Source organism: Stomoxys calcitrans, chromosome 2 (genome assembly GCF_963082655.1).
Source record: "Stomoxys calcitrans chromosome 2, idStoCalc2.1, whole genome shotgun sequence".
NCBI classification, from domain to species: Eukaryota; Metazoa; Arthropoda; class Insecta; order Diptera; family Muscidae; genus Stomoxys; species Stomoxys calcitrans.
In genome coordinates this window covers 68,331,263-68,349,653 of record NC_081553.1, presented here as the reverse complement: position 1 = coordinate 68,349,653, position 18,391 = coordinate 68,331,263, and the positions used below count along the sequence as shown (strand labels likewise).

The 18,391-nt window shown below is 41.6% G+C and overlaps 1 protein-coding gene across 2 annotated transcripts in view; it reads right to left on the bottom strand.

The window, feature by feature from the left end:
- The window catches only part of LOC106082240 (uncharacterized), a 53,199-nt gene extending 49,018 nt beyond the window's left edge, over nt 1–4,181 (bottom strand). The window contains exon 1 of one of the 2 annotated variants that reach the window (XM_013244629.2): nt 3,454–4,181. The gene's annotated coding sequence lies outside the window, so the exon portion shown is untranslated. The remainder of the gene's footprint in view (nt 1–3,453) is intronic. The other variant, XM_013244630.2, reaches the window with a different exon arrangement.
- Between the last annotated feature and the right edge of the window lie 14,210 nt (nt 4,182–18,391).

Genomic DNA, 18,391 nt, shown 5'->3' with positions numbered 1-18,391 from the left:
GTCTAGACAACATTCATGCAGACGCGTTAGTAGATGCGGAAAATAGCTACCGGGTGCACGTAGTCCTTGGAGAACGACCGCCTCCCATTACACCTTTAGAAATTGACGTCCCCAGGCGAACCATAATAATTCAGGCTCAATTACGTTCTGGCATCTGCCTCAGCGCCTTCATACCAAATATTGATGGCGACGTCCACGATGTATGTCCCGATTGTGACCAGGGACCACTCGATACACGTCACCTGTTTACCTGCCCAGTCAGACCCACTCGTCTCAGACCCAGATCCCTCGGGACGCACCCCATCTTAGGCGCAGAGTTCCTGGATGTGGACACTCAACAGAATCGGGCAGATGAAAGACAGAACACAACAAACTGCTGCAACAACAACAACAATTAACCGAGGATAGTCCACTGGCTCTACAGGAGCGTGATTAGACCAATACTTACTTACGCCTCAGTAGTTTGGTGGACTGCTATGGAGTAAAAGTGCAACATAAGGACCATACAACAGGTTCAGAGAACATGTTATCTTGGCATAGTCGGTGCGATGAGGACGACGCCCACTAGGGCACTGGAGACTATTCTAGATATCCGACCCATTGACATACTGAATAAGTGTGAGGCAGCCACTAAGGCTATGAGACTTAAGGCGATGGGAGCAGCTCATACCATCGCGGTATGATCGAGGCGACGATAAGAAACCTGGAAGGAAGGGCAAAGTTTTCCGATCGGATACTTGAGATGAACCTTGAAGTCGAGTGCGAGGCACTGCTGCCATCGGCACAGTCTTGGATTGACGGAACCCTAGTATTGCCATCTGGAAGATCATGCGACACGAATGGATCAAAGCTAGAGGATAGAGTGGGCCTGGTGGTTTACATTGAGAACCCAGCGACTGAGATCTGTTTAAGGCTACCTGACCATAATACAGTCCCGCAGGCGGAGATCCGGGCGATCACGGAATGCGTGAAGTGGTGTGGAGCTAACGCGAGGACGTCGAGTGTGAACTTCTTTACCGACAGTAAAATTGCCATAAGGGCAATAACAACCAGGACGGTAAGGTCACGAAAAGTCTTGCAGTGTAAGAAGGAGATTAACGCCTTCTCTGAGGATGGCAAAATCCGCATCGTTTGGGTGCCGGGCCATAACGGCGTAAGGGGAAATGAAAGGGCAGACAATTTGGCGATGAAGGCCAGAGGACTGCCGTCAATAAACTTGGTTAACCCGAAGCCTTTCGGGTCGACGCAGTCCGAATTAAGGGAGTGAGCGACGAATGCGCATGAAACATTGTAGGACGGCGAAAATCCTATGGGGGATCCAGATCGTGAGAAGACGGGGTTTTTACTGCAAGGAAGTTAGAAGAAGATCAGTATAGCTATTGGTATCATAACGGGACACATAGAAATAGGAGCTCAAAAATGCAAATTTTGCCCATGAACATTCCACTAAGGAACGGGGGCAAACTTCTCACATATCAATAAGTGAAGTCGGATTCAAGGGGATGAAGATGAGACGTTGGAGCAAGTACCACGGAATTCCTGCCATATATTTTCTTTTTCGAGATTACTTTTTTCCTGTATTTAGAGCGCACAACCAGCCGATTACTGGCTTAGGTGTATGTCGGATTAATATCTGCCCCCTTGGGGCGGATTAATATCTGCACCCTCTTTTCAACCTAACCTAACCTGATGTAAGTCGTTGGGGATTGCAAATGGGTCATATCGGTTCAGATTTGGATATACAAATTTTGCCCATGAACATTTCACTTAAAAACAAGGGCAAACTTCTCACATATCAATGAGTGCAGTCCGATTCAAGTTTTAAGCTCAATGATAAGGGACCTCCTTTTTATAGCCGAGTCCGAACGGCGTGCCGCAGTGCGACACCTCTTTGAAGAGAAGTTTTTCATGACATAGTACCTCACAAATGTTGCCAGCATTAGGAGGGGAAAAATTTTTTCTGATGGTCTCGCCAGGTTTCGAACCCAGGCGTTTAGCGTGGCGTACTACGGTGGCCCCCTCCTCCAGGAATACGAGCTCACTTATGTAAAATCGGTGCGGCAAGTGAAAGCATGTGTAGGGCATGCGGGGAAGATGATAAGACATTGGAGCATTTCCTTTGTCATTGCCCGGCTATCGCGTCCAACAGACACCAGTACTTAAGTGGAGACACAATATCAGACATGAACCAACATAGGGGAGTGGTAGTGAAAACAATTAAGGATTTTGTAAATAGCACTGCATTCCTAACTCAAACTTTATAGTTTTTAGAGCGCCCAACAAGCCGATTATTGGCTTAGGTGTATGTCCATGGGGCGGATTAATATTGGGTTGCCCAAAAAGTAATTGCGGATTTTTCATATAGTCGGCGTTGACAAATTTTTTCACAGCTTGTGACTCTGTAATTGCATTCTTTCTTCTGTCAGTTATCAGCTGTTACTTTTAGCTTGCTTTGGAAAAAAAATTGTAAAAAAAGTATATTTGATTAAAGTTCATTCTAAGTATTATTAAAAATGCATTTACGTTCTTTTAAAAAATCCGCAATTTCTTTTTGGGCAAACCAATATATGCACCCTCTTTTCAACCTAACCTAACCTAATAGTAAAATTCACATAAAATATTTCTCCTTAAAACTCATTATTGCTTGAGTCACACAATAACGCTTACATTTAAGTTAATATCTTATCATCGCTTTCATTTCTGATGCTCATAATTCGCATGCGCATATGCATAAATGCATGTGCATTCAGAGAGCAGGTCGCCAACCTTGCAAGCAAGGCGTTGCTTAACATGCACCCATTTCCATTATCGCCCCTGCCAAAGAGTGTTACAAGCCCAATAAGCCTTATTTGTATTGTACTCGGAGCAGACTCACAAAACTTTCCATTTCAATGCCAAATACGAAAAGAGCAATCAACAACCAGCAACCAATAATGACGATGGCTTGGGGTGAACACAACACGAAAGCAAGGCAATCGTTTAACCAAATTTCATATTTGGCCAAAACAAAAAAGTGGGTCAGTTTGCTGACTGGCTGACGGAGTGAGCTGCTCAATGCTGCTTGGGCAGCTCAACAGATAAACAAGAACGATTTTGAAAAAGCATTTGCTTGAGTATTGCAGAAAATCGAAAGTAGACGATACAAAGCCAGCAGATTCGATGTGCAACAGGTTGAGTTGATTGAGTGAGAGAGAGGTGCCATAAATCCATGCTTTCATGTCAATATGTCAAATTACTTTAGCAAACTTTTTTTTTTTTGGTTTGCACCACAAAAGAGTACCTAAACTTTCCTACTTTCATAAAACAAATTTTTTTTAAAAAAAATTTCCTCATTACCCTAACAAATACTTACGCTTTCTGTATAGCGAGTATATGTAAATTTTTTAAGTAAATAATATTTTTAGATAATAAAAATGTTTAAGGCCCCTCTTTTTGAGAAGCTTATCCACACACCTACTATGAAGTTTATGTCGTTTTTGGTGCTGATATTTTCATCACTTTCACAAAATTGGAATTTGTCACTTTATTTGCTTTTTATGGATCTTGACGTCGATGGTCGTCTTACTTGCTGAGGTTTGTCTCAAGCTTGGTTTTTATTTAAAACTTTTTTTTTCAAGTTCCGTGCGTATCAATGCGTGCATTTAAAACTGTGCCACCATAACGTCGCGTAGCGAAATGAAGAAAAAAACAAAACAAATATCTTGAAAAATCACCACAAGATCATGGCCAACATACCAAAGTTGGAAAACTGAAGTGACGGAAAACCATTCACAAAACGAGTTAGTTAAAGCACTTGCTAGCAGGCAGGCTGGCTGGCTGACTGACTAACCGATTTACCGATTTACTGACTGCCTGTATGTCTTCTTTCGCAAATTTCCTTTTATTGATCTCAAGTGCAGTTTGGCAAGTTTTAATTATAAAAATTGCATTTAAAAATTTTAAAAATATAACACACACACATACAAAATCTTTGTCGTTTGTTTTTTTTAATTTTTTCTTTAAATTTGTTTTATTTATTTTTTGTTTTTTTTTTTTTTTTTGTAACGTTTCGTTTGTTATGCGCCGTATGTCGTGAATACGTTGTGTCTTCCTTCTAAACCGGTGACAAACTGATGCTGTTAACACCGCATACAGTTGGTAATGATCTTGTGAAATGCCTCACTGCCGCCACTCTAAGCCAAAGCCACCATCACTGTACTCAGTGGCTTCGAAAAGAAAGTCCACACTGAAATACCTTCGTTAAGATTGCTTATTTGGATAGGTTGTGGTGTAGAGTGGTGTTAAACGAAAGAGAGCAAACAGCAAGTCAATGAGAGATAGTGCGATCATATGTCAGAGTTATGCACTTAAAGAAAATTATGTTTGAAAAGTTTTGTGTGTAAACTAAAAAAGTAAAAACGTGCCAAGTTCGGCCGGGCCGAATCTTATATACCCTCCAGCATGGGTCGCATTTGTCGAGTTCTTTTCCCGGCATCTCTTCTTAGGCAAAAAAGGATAAAAGAAAAGATTTGCTCTGCTATTAGAGCGATATCAAGATATGATCTGGTTTGGACCACAATTAAATTATATGTTGGAGACCTGTGTAAAATGTCAGCCAATTTGAATAATAATTGCGCCCTTTGGGGCGATTAATATGGGAGCTGTAACGGGCTATAGACCGATTCAGACCATAATAAACATGTATGTTGACAGTCATGAGAGAATCCGTCGTACAAAATTTCAGGCAAATCGGATAATAATTGCGACCTCTACAGGCTCAAGAAGTCAAGATCCCAGATCGGTTTATATGGCAGCTATATCAGGTTATGAACTGATTTGAACCATACTTGGCACAGTTGTTGGACATCATAACAAAATACTTCGTGCAAAAATTCATTCAAATCGGATAAGAATTGCGCCCTCTAGAGAATCAAGAAGTCAAGACCCAAGATCGGTTTATACGACAACTATATCAGGTTATGAACCGATTTGAACCATACTTGTCACACTTGTTGGACATCATAACAAAATACGTCGTGCGAAATTTCATTCCAATCGGATTAGAATTGCGCACTCTAGAGGCTCAAGAAGTCAAGACCCAAGATCGGTTTATATGGCAGCTATATCAAAACATGGACCGATATGGCCCATTTACAATACCAACCGACCTACACTAATAAGAAGTATTTGTGCAAAATTTCAAGTGGATAGCTTTACTCCTTCGGAAGTTAGCGTGCTTTCGACAGACAGACGGACGGACGGACGGACATGGCTAGATCGACATAAAATGTCGCGACGATCAAGAATATATATACTTTGTGGGGTCTCAGACGAATATTTCGAGTAGTTACAAACAGAATGACGAAATTAGTATACCCCCATCCTATGGTGGAGGGTATAAAAAGCATAGAAGCACATATTGGATAAGACATCTCAATGGACATTGTAATAGATATAGCAAATTGCAAATTTGTCCCATGATCATTCCACTAAGGAACAGGGGCAAACTTCTCACATATCAGCGAGTGCAGTCCGATTTAAGTTTTAAGCTCAATGATAAGGGGCCTCCTTTTCATAGCCGATTCCGAACGGCGTGCCGCAGGGCGACACCTCTTTGGAGAGAAGTTTTACATGGCATAGTACCTCACAAATGTTGCCAGCATTAGGAGGGGAAAACCACCGCTGAAGATTTTTTCTGATGGTCTCGGCAGAATTTGAACCTAGGCGTTCAGCGTCATAGGGGAACATGGTAACCTCTGCGCTACGGTGGCCTCCATAATACATAGATATTAAGACAACGAATTAAATAAAGAATGATTTTTAAGAGCTATAGGAAAGTTTTTGGAATGAAAAACACATTAAAATCAGAAAAATTGATGAAATCTTTATTTGAATCGATAGTACGGTCCATATAATTTAAAGCTTAAAGATTATTTCATGCAAATTTGACCGTGACAGCGCTTCAAATGTTCCATCAGCTTTGTCCAATTTTGTCATACTCTTTCCAATATTTTGGCCGGTATCTCAAGAATAAATGCTTCAATGATGTCTTCCAATGCGTCAATTGAAGTGGGCTTGCCTGTATAGACATGAGCTTTAACATAGTCCCACAAAAAATACTCTAAAGGCGTTAAATCGCACGATCTAGGCGGCCAATTGCACGGTTCCGAACTTGAAATAATATATTCACCGAACTCGCCTCTCAATAAGTCCATTGTTACTCGTGCTATGTGGCATGTGGCACCGTATTGTTGAAGCCACATGTCAAGCTCTTGCACATTTGGCAAAAAAACAGTTGGATATCATCTCACAGTAGCGCTCACCATTCACAGTTACGTTACGATCCGCATCATCTTTGAAGAAGCACGGTCCAATGATGCCACCAGCCCATAAACCGCACCAAACTGTGAATTTTTGTGGATGTATTGATAGCTCTTGCATTAGTAGCTCTGATCTTTACTCCAAAATCGACAATTCTGCTTATCTACATACCCATTAAGACAAAAAAAGGGCTTAACCATAAAATGGAAGAAGCGCGCGATGAACTTTCTTAACACAGCACGCATTTTGATAAAAAAATTCTTTTTTGAACATAGCCCCACAAAAAAGTAGTCTAAAGGAGTTAAATATCACGATCTAGACGGCCAATTAAACGATACCAAACGTGAAAAAAATGTTCACTGAACTCGCCTCTCAATAAGTCCATTGTTATGCGTGCTGTGTGGCATGTCATGCAAGTCAAGCTCATGCATTTTGGGCAAAAAATAGTTGGATATCATCTCACGATAGCGCTCACCATTCACAGTTACCTTACGATTCGCATCATCTTTGAAGAAGCACGGTCCAATGGAGCCACCAGCCCATAAACCGCATCAAACTGTGAATTTTTGTGGATGCATTGATAGCTCTTACATTGATAGCCCTGATCTTCACTCCAAAATCGACAAATCTGCTTATCTACGTACCCATTAAGCCAAAAAAGGGCTTAACCATAAAATGGACAAGGCGTGCGATGAACTTTCTTAACAGAGCACGCATTTTGATAACAAAATTCTTTTTAACATAGCCCCACAAATAATATTTTCAAAGGCGTTAAATCTCACGATCTAGGCGGCCAATTGCCCGGTCCGAACGTGGAATAAAATATTCACCAAACTCGCCTCTCAATAAGTCCATTGTTACGCGTGCCAAGTTGCATGTGACACAGTCATGTTGAAAGAACATGTCATGCAAGTCAAGCTCTTGCATTTTGAGCAAAAAAAAAAGTTGGATATTCACATTTCACAGTTTCATTTCATTTCACTCACCATTCACAGTTATGTTACGATTCGCATCATCATTGGAGAAGTACGGTCCAATGATGGCACTAGCCCATAAACCGCACCAAACTGTCACTTTTTCCGGATGCATTGGTAGCCCTAGCAATGCGTCCTGCTGATTTTTACTCCAAAATCGACAGTTCTTATCAGAGCACGTATTTTGAAACTAAAATTCAATAATTTGCATGCGTTGTTCGTTTGTAAGACGATTCATGGTTAAATTATAGACCAAACTAAAAAAAACCCATGTCCAAACTGAAACGTTAGTAGACGATATAGGAGTGAGAGCAGAGACAACGGAGGACAAGTTGAGGTTTTTGATGAAAACGCACTTTCCACAGGATACGACGGAACACACGGAGACACCGGAATCTTGGAATAATGTGGTTGATCGAAGGCTTATCATAACGGAATTTATGGTCAAGAAAACCTTGAGGAGCTTCAAACAATTTTAAGTCACCCGGAACTGATGGAATATTTCCGTCGTTACTATAGAAAGAGGCAGACTATCTGGCGTCTCAGCTGGCCACTATTTTCACAGCGTGCCTAGGACTTGCATATACCTCGAAAGCCCGGCAGGAGGCAAGAATGGTATTTATACCTATGCCTGGCAAGTCAAGTTATGCGACACCAAAGGCCTGGAACATGTTGTCTTGGCATAGGCGGAGCGATGAGGACCACACCCACTGGAGACTATTTTAGATATCCGACCCAATGACATACATTGAGTGTGGGGCAGCGACGGAGAATGGATTGAGGATGATAGCAGTTCATATCATCGCCGTATAATCGAGGCAACGATAGGAAACCTGAAAGGAAGGGAAGAGATTTCCCATCGGATATCTGAAACGACACTTGAGGTTGAGTGGGAGTCACTTCAGCCAGTGGCACAGTCTGAGACTGACGGAACCCTAGAATTGCCATCTAAAAAATCATTTTACACGGATGGATCAAAGCTAAATGACAGAGTGAGCCTTGTGGTCCACATTGAAAACCCAGGTCCTGCAAGTGGAGATTCGGGCGATCACAAAATGCGTGAGGTGGTGTGGTGCGAATGTGGACACCTTACGGATATTAAACTGGCCATAAGGGCAATAACAACCAGGACGGTAAGTTCACGAACAGTAAGAAGGAGATAAATGCCTTCTCTGAGGATGGCACAATCCGCATCGTTTGAGTGCCCAGCCATAATTGAGTAAGGGGAAATGAAAAAGCAGACGACCCGAAGCCTTTTGGGTTGACGCAGTCCGAGTTCAAGTTAAGGTAGTGGGCGACGAATGCGCATGCAACATTGTGGAACAGCGAAACGGTCGGTAGGACGGGGTAAATCCTATGGGGGCGATCCAGAAGGCGAGAAGACGAGGCTATTACTGAAAGGAAGTAAGAAGGTGAGTTGTGTTAGGCTAGTCGATATCCTTCTTCAATTTGGGCGCCATCGATTTGGATATAACTGCCATATAGACCGATTTCTCGATTTAAGGTTTTGGGCCCATAAAAGGCGCATTTATTGTCCGATTTTGCCGAAATTTGGAACATTGAGTTGTGTAAGGCTCTTCGACATCCTTCTGCAATTGGACCCAGATCAGTTCAGATTTGGATATAGCTGCCCTATAGGCCGTTCTCTCGGTTTATGGTTTAGGACTCATAAAAGGCGCATTTATTGTCCGATTTGGCCGAAATTTAGAACAGTGAGTTGTGTAAGGCTCTTCGACATATTTCTGCAATTGGACCCAGATCAGTTCAGATTTGGATATAGCTGCTCTATACACCGTTCTCTCGGTTTACAGTTTAGGACCCATAAAAGGCGCTTTTATTGTCCGGTGTCGCCGAAATTTTGGGCAGTGAGTTGTGCTGGGGCCTTCGACATCCTTCTGCAATTGGACCCAGATCAGTTCAGATTTGGATATAGCTGCCCTATAGGCCGTTCTCTGGGTTTATGGTTTAGGACCCATAAAAGGCGCATTTATTGTTCCATGAAATTTGGGACAGTGAGTTGGGCTAGGCCCCTCAACATATTTCTGCAATTTGGTCTAGATCAGACCAGATTTGGATATAGCTACCATATAGACCGATCTCTCGATTTAAGGTTTTGGGCCAGTAAAAGGCCCATATTTTTGTCCAATGTCGCCGAAATTTGGGACAGTGAGTTGTATTAGGCACCTCGACATCTTTCTGCAATTTGGTTCAGATTTAGATATAGCTCCTATATAGACTGATCTCTCGATTTAAAGTCTTCGCCTCATAAATGGCGTATTTATAATTCGATTTCGCTGAAATTTTACACAGTGTAACGTATGTTAGGCTTTTCGACATCCGTGTCATATATGGTTCAGAGCGGTACATACATATGGCTACCAAGAAGACCAATATATTGTTCTACAAAATTTAACGATGACTTGTACTTATTAGACCACTCATGGGGGCATACATTATGCATTTTTCACCCGAATATGTTTAAAGCTGTTTTATATATACCAGATACCAGGTATCCAAAGAACTTAACGCCTTTTTACTTGTTATACCCTCCACCATAGGATGGGGGTATACTAATTTCGTCTTTCTGTTTGTAACTACTCGAAATTTTCGTCTGAGACCCCATAAAGTATATATATTCTTAATCGTCGCGACATTTTATGTCGATCTAGCCATGTCCGTCCGTCCGTGTGTCTGTCTGTCGAAAGCACGCTAATTTCCGAACGAGTAAAGCTAACCGCTTGAAATTTTGCACAAATACTTTTTATTAGTGTAGGTGGGTTGGTATTGTAAATCGGTCCATGTTTTGATATAGCTGCCATATAAACCGATCTTGGGTCTTGACTTCTTGAGCCTCTAGAGTGCGAAATTCTTATCCGATTTGAATGAAATTTTGCACGACGTGTTTTGTTATGATATGCTACAACTGTGCCAAGTATGGTTCGAATCGGTCCATAACCTGATATAGCTCTCATATATACCGATCTTGGGACTGGACTTCTTGAGCCTCTAGAGGGCGCAATTCTTATCCGATTGGAACGAAATTTTGCAGGACGTGTTTTGTTATGACATCCAACAACTGTGCCAAGTATGGTTCAAATCGGTCCATAACCTGATATAGCTGTCATATAAATCGATCTTGGGTCTTGACTTCTTGAGCTTATAGAGGGCGCAATTCTTATCGGATTTGAATGAAATTTTACGTGATGTATTTTATTCTTACTTTCAATAACTGTGTCAAATTAGGTTCAAATCGGTTCATAACCCGATATAGCAGCCATATAAACCGATCTGGGATCTTGACTTTTTGGGCCTCTAGAGGTCGTAATTATTATCATGACCATCAACATACGTGTTTATTATGGTCTGAATCGGTCTACAGCCCGATGCAGCTCCCATATAAATCAATCTCTCTATTTTACTTCTTGAGCCCCCAAAGGGCGCAATTCTTATTCGAATTTGCTGACATTTTACACAGGTCTCCAACATATAATTCAAATGTGGTCCAAACCGGACCATATCTTGATATCGCTCTAATGGCAGAGCAAATCTTTTCTTATATCCTTTTTTGCCTAAGAGATGCCGGGAAAAGAACAAATGCGCTCCATGGTGGAGGGTATATAAGATTCGTCCCGGCCGAACTTAGCACGCATTTACTTGTTAGTCTTAATATAGTCCCACAATTTCATATGTACTGACTATAACTTGACTACAATTTTCAAAAAAAAGTTCTTGTATGTCCAATAACTCATAAACCGTTAGAGATATACTAAACAGCATGTATTTTGTACGGATAGAGATATAACTATCCGTTCAAAAGTTCCAAAACTGTTTTTAGGATTTTTCGATTTGGCAATACTACGGGACGGCTGGACATAGCTCGATCACTATCCTATGGCGGTGGGTAAAAAATAAATTAAGTGTCATTTTGAGTATCAAATGTCCCACCATGGGTGTTAGGGTGTAGTGTGGAATAATTTTCAGATTTCAGATCGTAACATTCTTTTACGTACTATTTTCTGTCTTATAAACTTAATTTTTCAGTGTACCAAAAACTTTCGTTAAGTTTTTATATGCAGTGTCGAAGCTATAAACATAACAAACGTGTTTATGAATAACACGCTCTCGAAGCTCATCGTAGCCAAGCTGAGAGCAAGCATGTATGCAACATTTACGTTTAGCAGGTTTTAATAACAATAAGTCAGTGTCAGAGTCAGCGTCACCATCGAGGTTGATGTTAGTGTTGGTATTGGTATTGGTGTTGCTGTAATGCTTAGAGCTCAGTGGGTTTTTGGGTAACAGCAACAGCTGTTTCTGTTGTTTGTTATTGTTTGTGCGATTCCGAAAAGTCATGTTCATAGAATCACAGGCATTCACATTTCCGCTTCTATTTGGCATGTGCATGAACCGAAAGTACACTTTCATATGGAATTTAGTTAGCCGCCGTTTTTTTTTTTTGCTGGGTTAAACTTAACAAAACAACTTCATTGTAGTTTTTGCGGCTACCCATGGCCAATTAAGGCAAAGAGACAAATGTTGGCCAACAGTTTTTTAGTTAGATTTTGCATATGCATCAACCTATCTGCGTAATGGTGAAAATCTTTGAATTTGTTCACACATAATTGGAAAAGAAAGGAAACTTTTGGATGTGGTGTACCAGAAGTATTGTGTGGTGCGTCAGTTTGAATATTTTCTTCTTCAAATATTCACAAGCAAATGCTACTTTTTTAAATAATGACATTCCAGAGATGAAAAGCTCGTAAATTTTGGGCTTTAACACCTTGTATTTCCATATGTCTTTAATTAATATATAACTAGCTGAACCGGGCCCGCACCGCTGTGCCTTCTTTTACTTTATGTGGAACAAAATTTGGATGTGAGATGTACCCCATTCTTTAAAGACTTTATTTGAGTCGATATTTCCATGGGGATTTTAGGAGTCGGCAAGGTGGTGTGGACCCCCCAGGGTGGTGCGGACCCTTCTAGGGTGGTGTGGACCCTTCTAGGGTGGTGTGGACCCTCCAGGCTGGTGTGGACCCCCCAGGCTGGTGTGGACCCCCCAGGCTGGTGTGGACCCCCCAGGGTGATTTGGACCCTCCAGGGTAGTGTGGACCCCCTAGGGTGGTGTGGACCCCCGGGGTAGAGTGGACCCCCGGGGTGGAGTGGACCCCCGGGGTGGAGTGGACCCCCTAGGGTGGTGTGGACCCCCTAGGTTGGTGTGGACCCCCTACGGTGATGTGGACCCCCTAGGGTGGTGTGGACCCCCCAGGGCGGTGTGGACTCCCCAGGGTGGTGTGGACGCCCCAGGGTGGTGTGGACCCCCAGTGTGGACTCCCGAAAGTGGTTATCAATTTCGTGCTCCCAAAAACCTTTAATTTGAGCCCCATATTGCTGTGATCGGTAAATATGTATGTCCGATTTAGTTGTGTTTTTGGGGGTGCGGTGGTCCCCCCGATATTTAGACCTGAAAAAAATATCAGCATCGTGCTCTATTCTCAAAAACCATTTATTTAAACCCCATATTGTCATTGGTTTATGGGGAGTTTATGGGATGAGGCGTCCCCCAATCACTTGGCCTCAAAATTCGTCATCAAATTCGTTTTCTAATCTCAAATAGATTTCATTGGAGCCACATATTGCCATGGTGGGTAAATTTGTACTCTTGGGTGGTGGGGGGTGTTTTAAGGAAGGGACGGTGCCCTTAATATATGGTCCTACATTTGGATATCAGATTCGTATTCTACTCCCAAATACCTTTATTTGAGCCCCATATTGCGATGGTCAGTGAATAATTGCTGTTTGTGAGATGTTTTGGGGAAGGGGTAGACCCACAGTAAATTTGTTCCGAAAGTGGGTATTAATTTCGTGCTCTTCTCCCCAATATCCTTCATTTGGGCCCTACATTGCCATGGTCGGTAAATATGTGCGATTTAGAGGTGTTTTGGGGAGTGGAGTGGTCCTCCAAGCACTTAGCCCGGAAAATAAATTAGCATCGTGCTCTGCTCTCAAATATCATTTATTTGAACCCCATATTGCCAATAGCCTCAAAATTGGATATCAAGTTCATTTTCAAATATCAAATATCATTCACTTAAACCCCTTATTGTAAAAGTCAGTACATATGTCCGGTTTGGGTATGGGCCCTATAAACAATCAGTATCGAGCTCCACTCTCTTTAAGCCCCAAATTGTCATGGCAAATACGTCCTATATGGGGGTTGTTATGGTGGTGGGACGTCCCCCATATAGTTGGTACCGAATGTTGATATCAGATTCGTGGTCTACTTCCAAATACCTTTCATTTGAGCCCCATATTACCGTAATCGGCAAAGATGTTCGTTTTGGGGGGTATTTTGGAGGATGAAGAGGCTACTCAGTAACTTGGTCCTGAAAATATATATCATATTCGTGTTGTTCTCTGAAATACCTCTTATTTGAGCCCCATATTGCAGGGGTCAGTAAACACGTCCTATATGGGGAAGGGGTGTCCCCTATATTGATATCAGATTCGTAATTTATTACCAAAGTTTCCTCAATAAGACGATTTCGAAATCTGACAAGGTCAAATACTCAATACTCTATATCGGGAGATCGGTCTATATGGCAGCTATATTCAAATGTGGTGCGAAGATCTTTCAAAACTCACTGTGACAATTTTCTTTGAAATCGGATGAAAAATTCTCCTTTTCTGGCTCAATCTTCTATATTGGGAGATTGGTCTATATGACAGCTATATCCAAATATGGTCCGATCTGAATCACAGGAATGGGTAGGAGTTTACCAAAACTCACTGTGCCAAATTTCATCGAATTCGGTTAATAAATGGATCTTTTTTGGCCTTAATTTAATATATCAGATATTGGGCGGTCCAAATATGGTACGAACTGGTTCACATTTCACAGGAATGGGTAAAGGTCTACCAGAACTCACTGTGGCAAATTTCATCGAAATCGGATAAAAAATCAGCAATTTTTTGCTTCAAGTCATTAAGTCGGGAGATCGGTCTATATGGCGGCTATATATAGCTGGACAGGAAACTCAATTGGAAGTGTCAGGAAACTCAATTGGAGGAGCATACTGAGAAGGCTCACAGATGTTGGGCACTATGTAGATGGGCCGTAGGATCGAAATGGGGCCTGAATCCGAGGATAGTCCACTGGCTCTACAGGAGCGTGATTAGACCATTACTAAGTTACGTTTCAGTAGTTTGGTGGACTTCTATGGAGAAAAAGTGCAACATAAGGACCATGCAGCAGGTTCAGAGAATATGTTGTCGTGGTATAGGCGGAGCGAAGAGGACCACGCCCGCTATGGCACTGGAGACTATTCTAGATATCCGACTAAGTTTGAGGCAGCCACTGCGGCTATGAGACTTAAGGCGATGAGAGATTGGATTGAGGATGGGAGCAGCTCATACCATCGCGGTATAATCGAGGCGACGATAGGAAACCTGGAAGGAAGGGAAGATGTTTCCGATCGGATACCTAAGATGAACGTTGAAGTTGAGTGCGAGGCTCTGTTGCTATCGACACAGTCTTGGATTGACGGCACCCTAGTATTGCCATCTGGAAGATCATATTACAGGGATGGATAAAAGCTAGAGGACAGAGTGGGCCTGGGGGTTTACATTGAGAACCCAGGGACTGAGATCTGTTTTAGATTGCCTGACCATAAAACGGTCCTGCAGGCAGAGATCCGGGCGATCACGGAATGCGTGAGGTGGTGTGGTGCTAATGCGAGGACGTCGAGTGTGAACATCTTTACCGATAGTAAAATTGCCATAAGGGCTATAACAACCCGAACGGTAAGGTCACGAAAAGTCTTGCAGTGTAAGAAGGAGATTAACGCCTTCTCTGAGGATAGGAAAATTCGCATCGTTTGGGCACCGAGCCATAACGGAGTAAGGGGAAATGAAAGGGCAGACGATTTGGCGATGAAGGCCGGAGGACTGCCGTCAATAAACTTGGTTAACCCGAAGCCTTTCGGGTCGACGCAGTCCGAACGTTGTGAAACAGCGAAACCGTCGGTATGACGGCGAAAATCCTATGGGGGGATCCAGATCGTGAGAAGACGAGACTATTACTGAAAGGAAGCAAGAAGGAGGTCAGTAAAGCTACTGGTATCATAACGGGACACATAGGGGAAATGAAAGGCCAAGAGATTTGGCGATGAAGGCCGGAGGACTGCCGTCAATAAACTTGGTTAACCCGAAGCCTTTCGGGTCGACGCAGTCCGAGTTAAGGGAGTGGGCGACGAATGCGCCGGTATGACGGCGAAAATCCTATGGGGGGATCCAGATCTTGAGAAGACGAGGCTATTACTGAAAGAAAGCAAGAAGAAGTTCAGTAAAGCTACTGGTATCATAACGGGACACATAGGAATTCGAGCTCACTTATGTAAAATCGGTGCGGCAAGTGATAGCAGGCATGCGGGGAAGATGATGAGACATTGGAGCATTTCCTTTGTCATTGCCCGGCTTTCGCGTCTAACAGATACCGGCACTACGGTGGAGACACAATACCTGGCATGAACCAACTTAGGGGAGTGGTATGAAAAACAAATAAGGATTTTGTAAGTGGCACGGAATTCCTAACTTAGAATTTTCTGCTTCGAGGTTACTTTATAGTTTGGTTTACATGTACATTACATATTTACCAGAAATTCAGCCCGGCCGAACTTAACGCCTTTTTATTTGTGGTATATAAGAAGATATAAGATTCCCTTTTGGCTTTAAGACTACCGTTGTATTGAGTATTTGGACTTTAAGGCACTTTCATACCTCAAAATCAATGTGATGTATCTGCTTAGTTACTCAGTATTGCAAATTTCCTTACCAATCCGTAAAATCGATCTTTCGAAAAAAAAAATCATTCAATAATCCTTTTACTAAACTACACCAAAGCCTAATAACGAGTTCCAGTACAGCCACAACACATTTCGTTTTTTCTATGAAACCCATAAAACTCTTAATGGATTTACATGAGCTTGCCCATTGGTTTAATGCCATAGAATAAAGGCTTTGCTTTTGTTGTTTAGCCTTAATGCCTCAAAAAATGTCCAGAACATTCAGAGTACATAGTCTTGCCCACAAAGTTTCTATTTCCATACAATGCTCAAATTATAACCTATGGCCAAACATGGAGAGTAAAAGGCAATTTCCATAAATTCTAACCCCACACCACCATACCTCACGAAAGTAATCGAAATAGAAATTCCAAGACAAAAAAGTTTTAATTACACAGATAAATGCACTTCAATTAGGCGTTGGCCGAACTTATAATTGAATTTTCTCCAGGCTGTTGGTGGTATTGAAAAAACGATTTGTTGTTTGAGGATAGCCCAACAAGGATATGCTTGTACAAAAAAAAAAAACTCCATTATTCCGCCAGGTTTGAACATTTTTCGTGAACTTAGTTTGACAATCTAGGTTTTGATGCATGATAAAGACATGTTCGTTGCAAGGAACTGATTGAAATGTTCGCTTTGTGGCCTTGGTTCCGGTGGAGTTTCCGAACTCAATGTTCTTCCCAATGTCAAACAAATATGAGAACATGAACCCAAGGAAGAGTTGTTGAAAATTTTAAGAAGAGTAAAATGATTAACCTAAAAAAATTAAAGCTGAAAGTAATGCGATAAGAAAACCTAACTTTGGATAATATGGACTATTGTGGTATGTTTACAAAAAAAAATGTTGTTGAGCAATTTTTTCAAACAGACTTGCAATATCTCTTTCTCTATCCGTCTGTCGACCTTTGCAAAATCCTATACCAAGACAATCGTGTCATTATTATTAACAGGCGTTGTTGAAAATTTTGTCAACATGTGTGTTTGATTCATGCACCGACCATTATGAACATCTTATCTACAAAATGTGTCTACTCAACCAAATTTGTTATTCAAAACAGCAAAAATGTTTGCTAAAACAGCAGTTTTTGTCTGCTGACAATTTGAAAGCAGCCTACATGGAACTGTTGTATTAGCAAACATTTCGGTCAGCTAAATCAGCAAACGAAATCTGCTGTTTTAAGTACAACAAGTAAAAGTGTGCTAAGTTCTTCCAGGCCGAATCTTGGAAACCATGGATTCTGCTAAAAATTTATGTAGAATAAATTTAGTTAAGGGGCATAATTTAATTCTATTGTACATGATAAACTTCTGTCAAACCAGTAAACATTTAAGAAACAAGGATGATCGAGAGACCGGTTTATATGAGAGCTATATCAGGTTATAGACCTATTCGGACCGTACTTGGCACAGTTGTTGGACGTCATGACGGAACACCACGTGCAACATTTCAACCAAATCGGATAAGAATTGTGGCTTGTAGGGTTTCAAGAATTATTATCGGGAGATCGGTTTATATGGGAGCTATCTAAGATTACGAACCGATTCAGATCATACTTTTCACATATCTTGGACTTCATAGGAGAAGTCATTATGCAAAGTATCAGCAAAGAACTGAAATTTTGCACCGTGACTTTTCCTTTTTTTTGAGTCCTATAATACCGTATTGGTAAAAATTTACGGTTAATGGGGTATTTCGGGGGTGGTTACTTGGCCATTAAAGTAAATCGTGAAAGATTCGTGCGCTACTTTCAAAATATTTCATATGAGCCCCATAATGGCATAATCGGTAAATAAGTTGTGTTTAAGGGTGGGGTGGACCCCAGGGTCTTTGTCCCGAAAATGAATATCAATTTGCCGAAAATCAGTCAATTTCCACCCCAAATATTTGCTTTAATAGGGAAGTATTTTTGGATGGGCCGCTTCCCAAACTCATGGCTCTATAGGGTCGTGATTGGTTTATATGTATGTCCATTTGGAAGGTTTTGGTCGGCCTCCGCGGCACTCTACCCCAACAATAGAAACCATGTCTTGTTTTTGGTATAAATGAGAGAGCAAAGAAAAATTCGAACGAATCACATTACCAATCTCCGAGATCTAATATTTTTACAATTTAAGGTAACGAGAAGTGCAGTTTAGGGGAGACATTTCGACTCAAATATGGATATCAAATTCATGTCCACTCCCAAAACCCTTTAATTTGAACCCCATATTGCCATGGTCGGTAAATATGAACTGTTTGGAGGGTGTTTTGGGCTAGGGCGGCCACTGGCACTT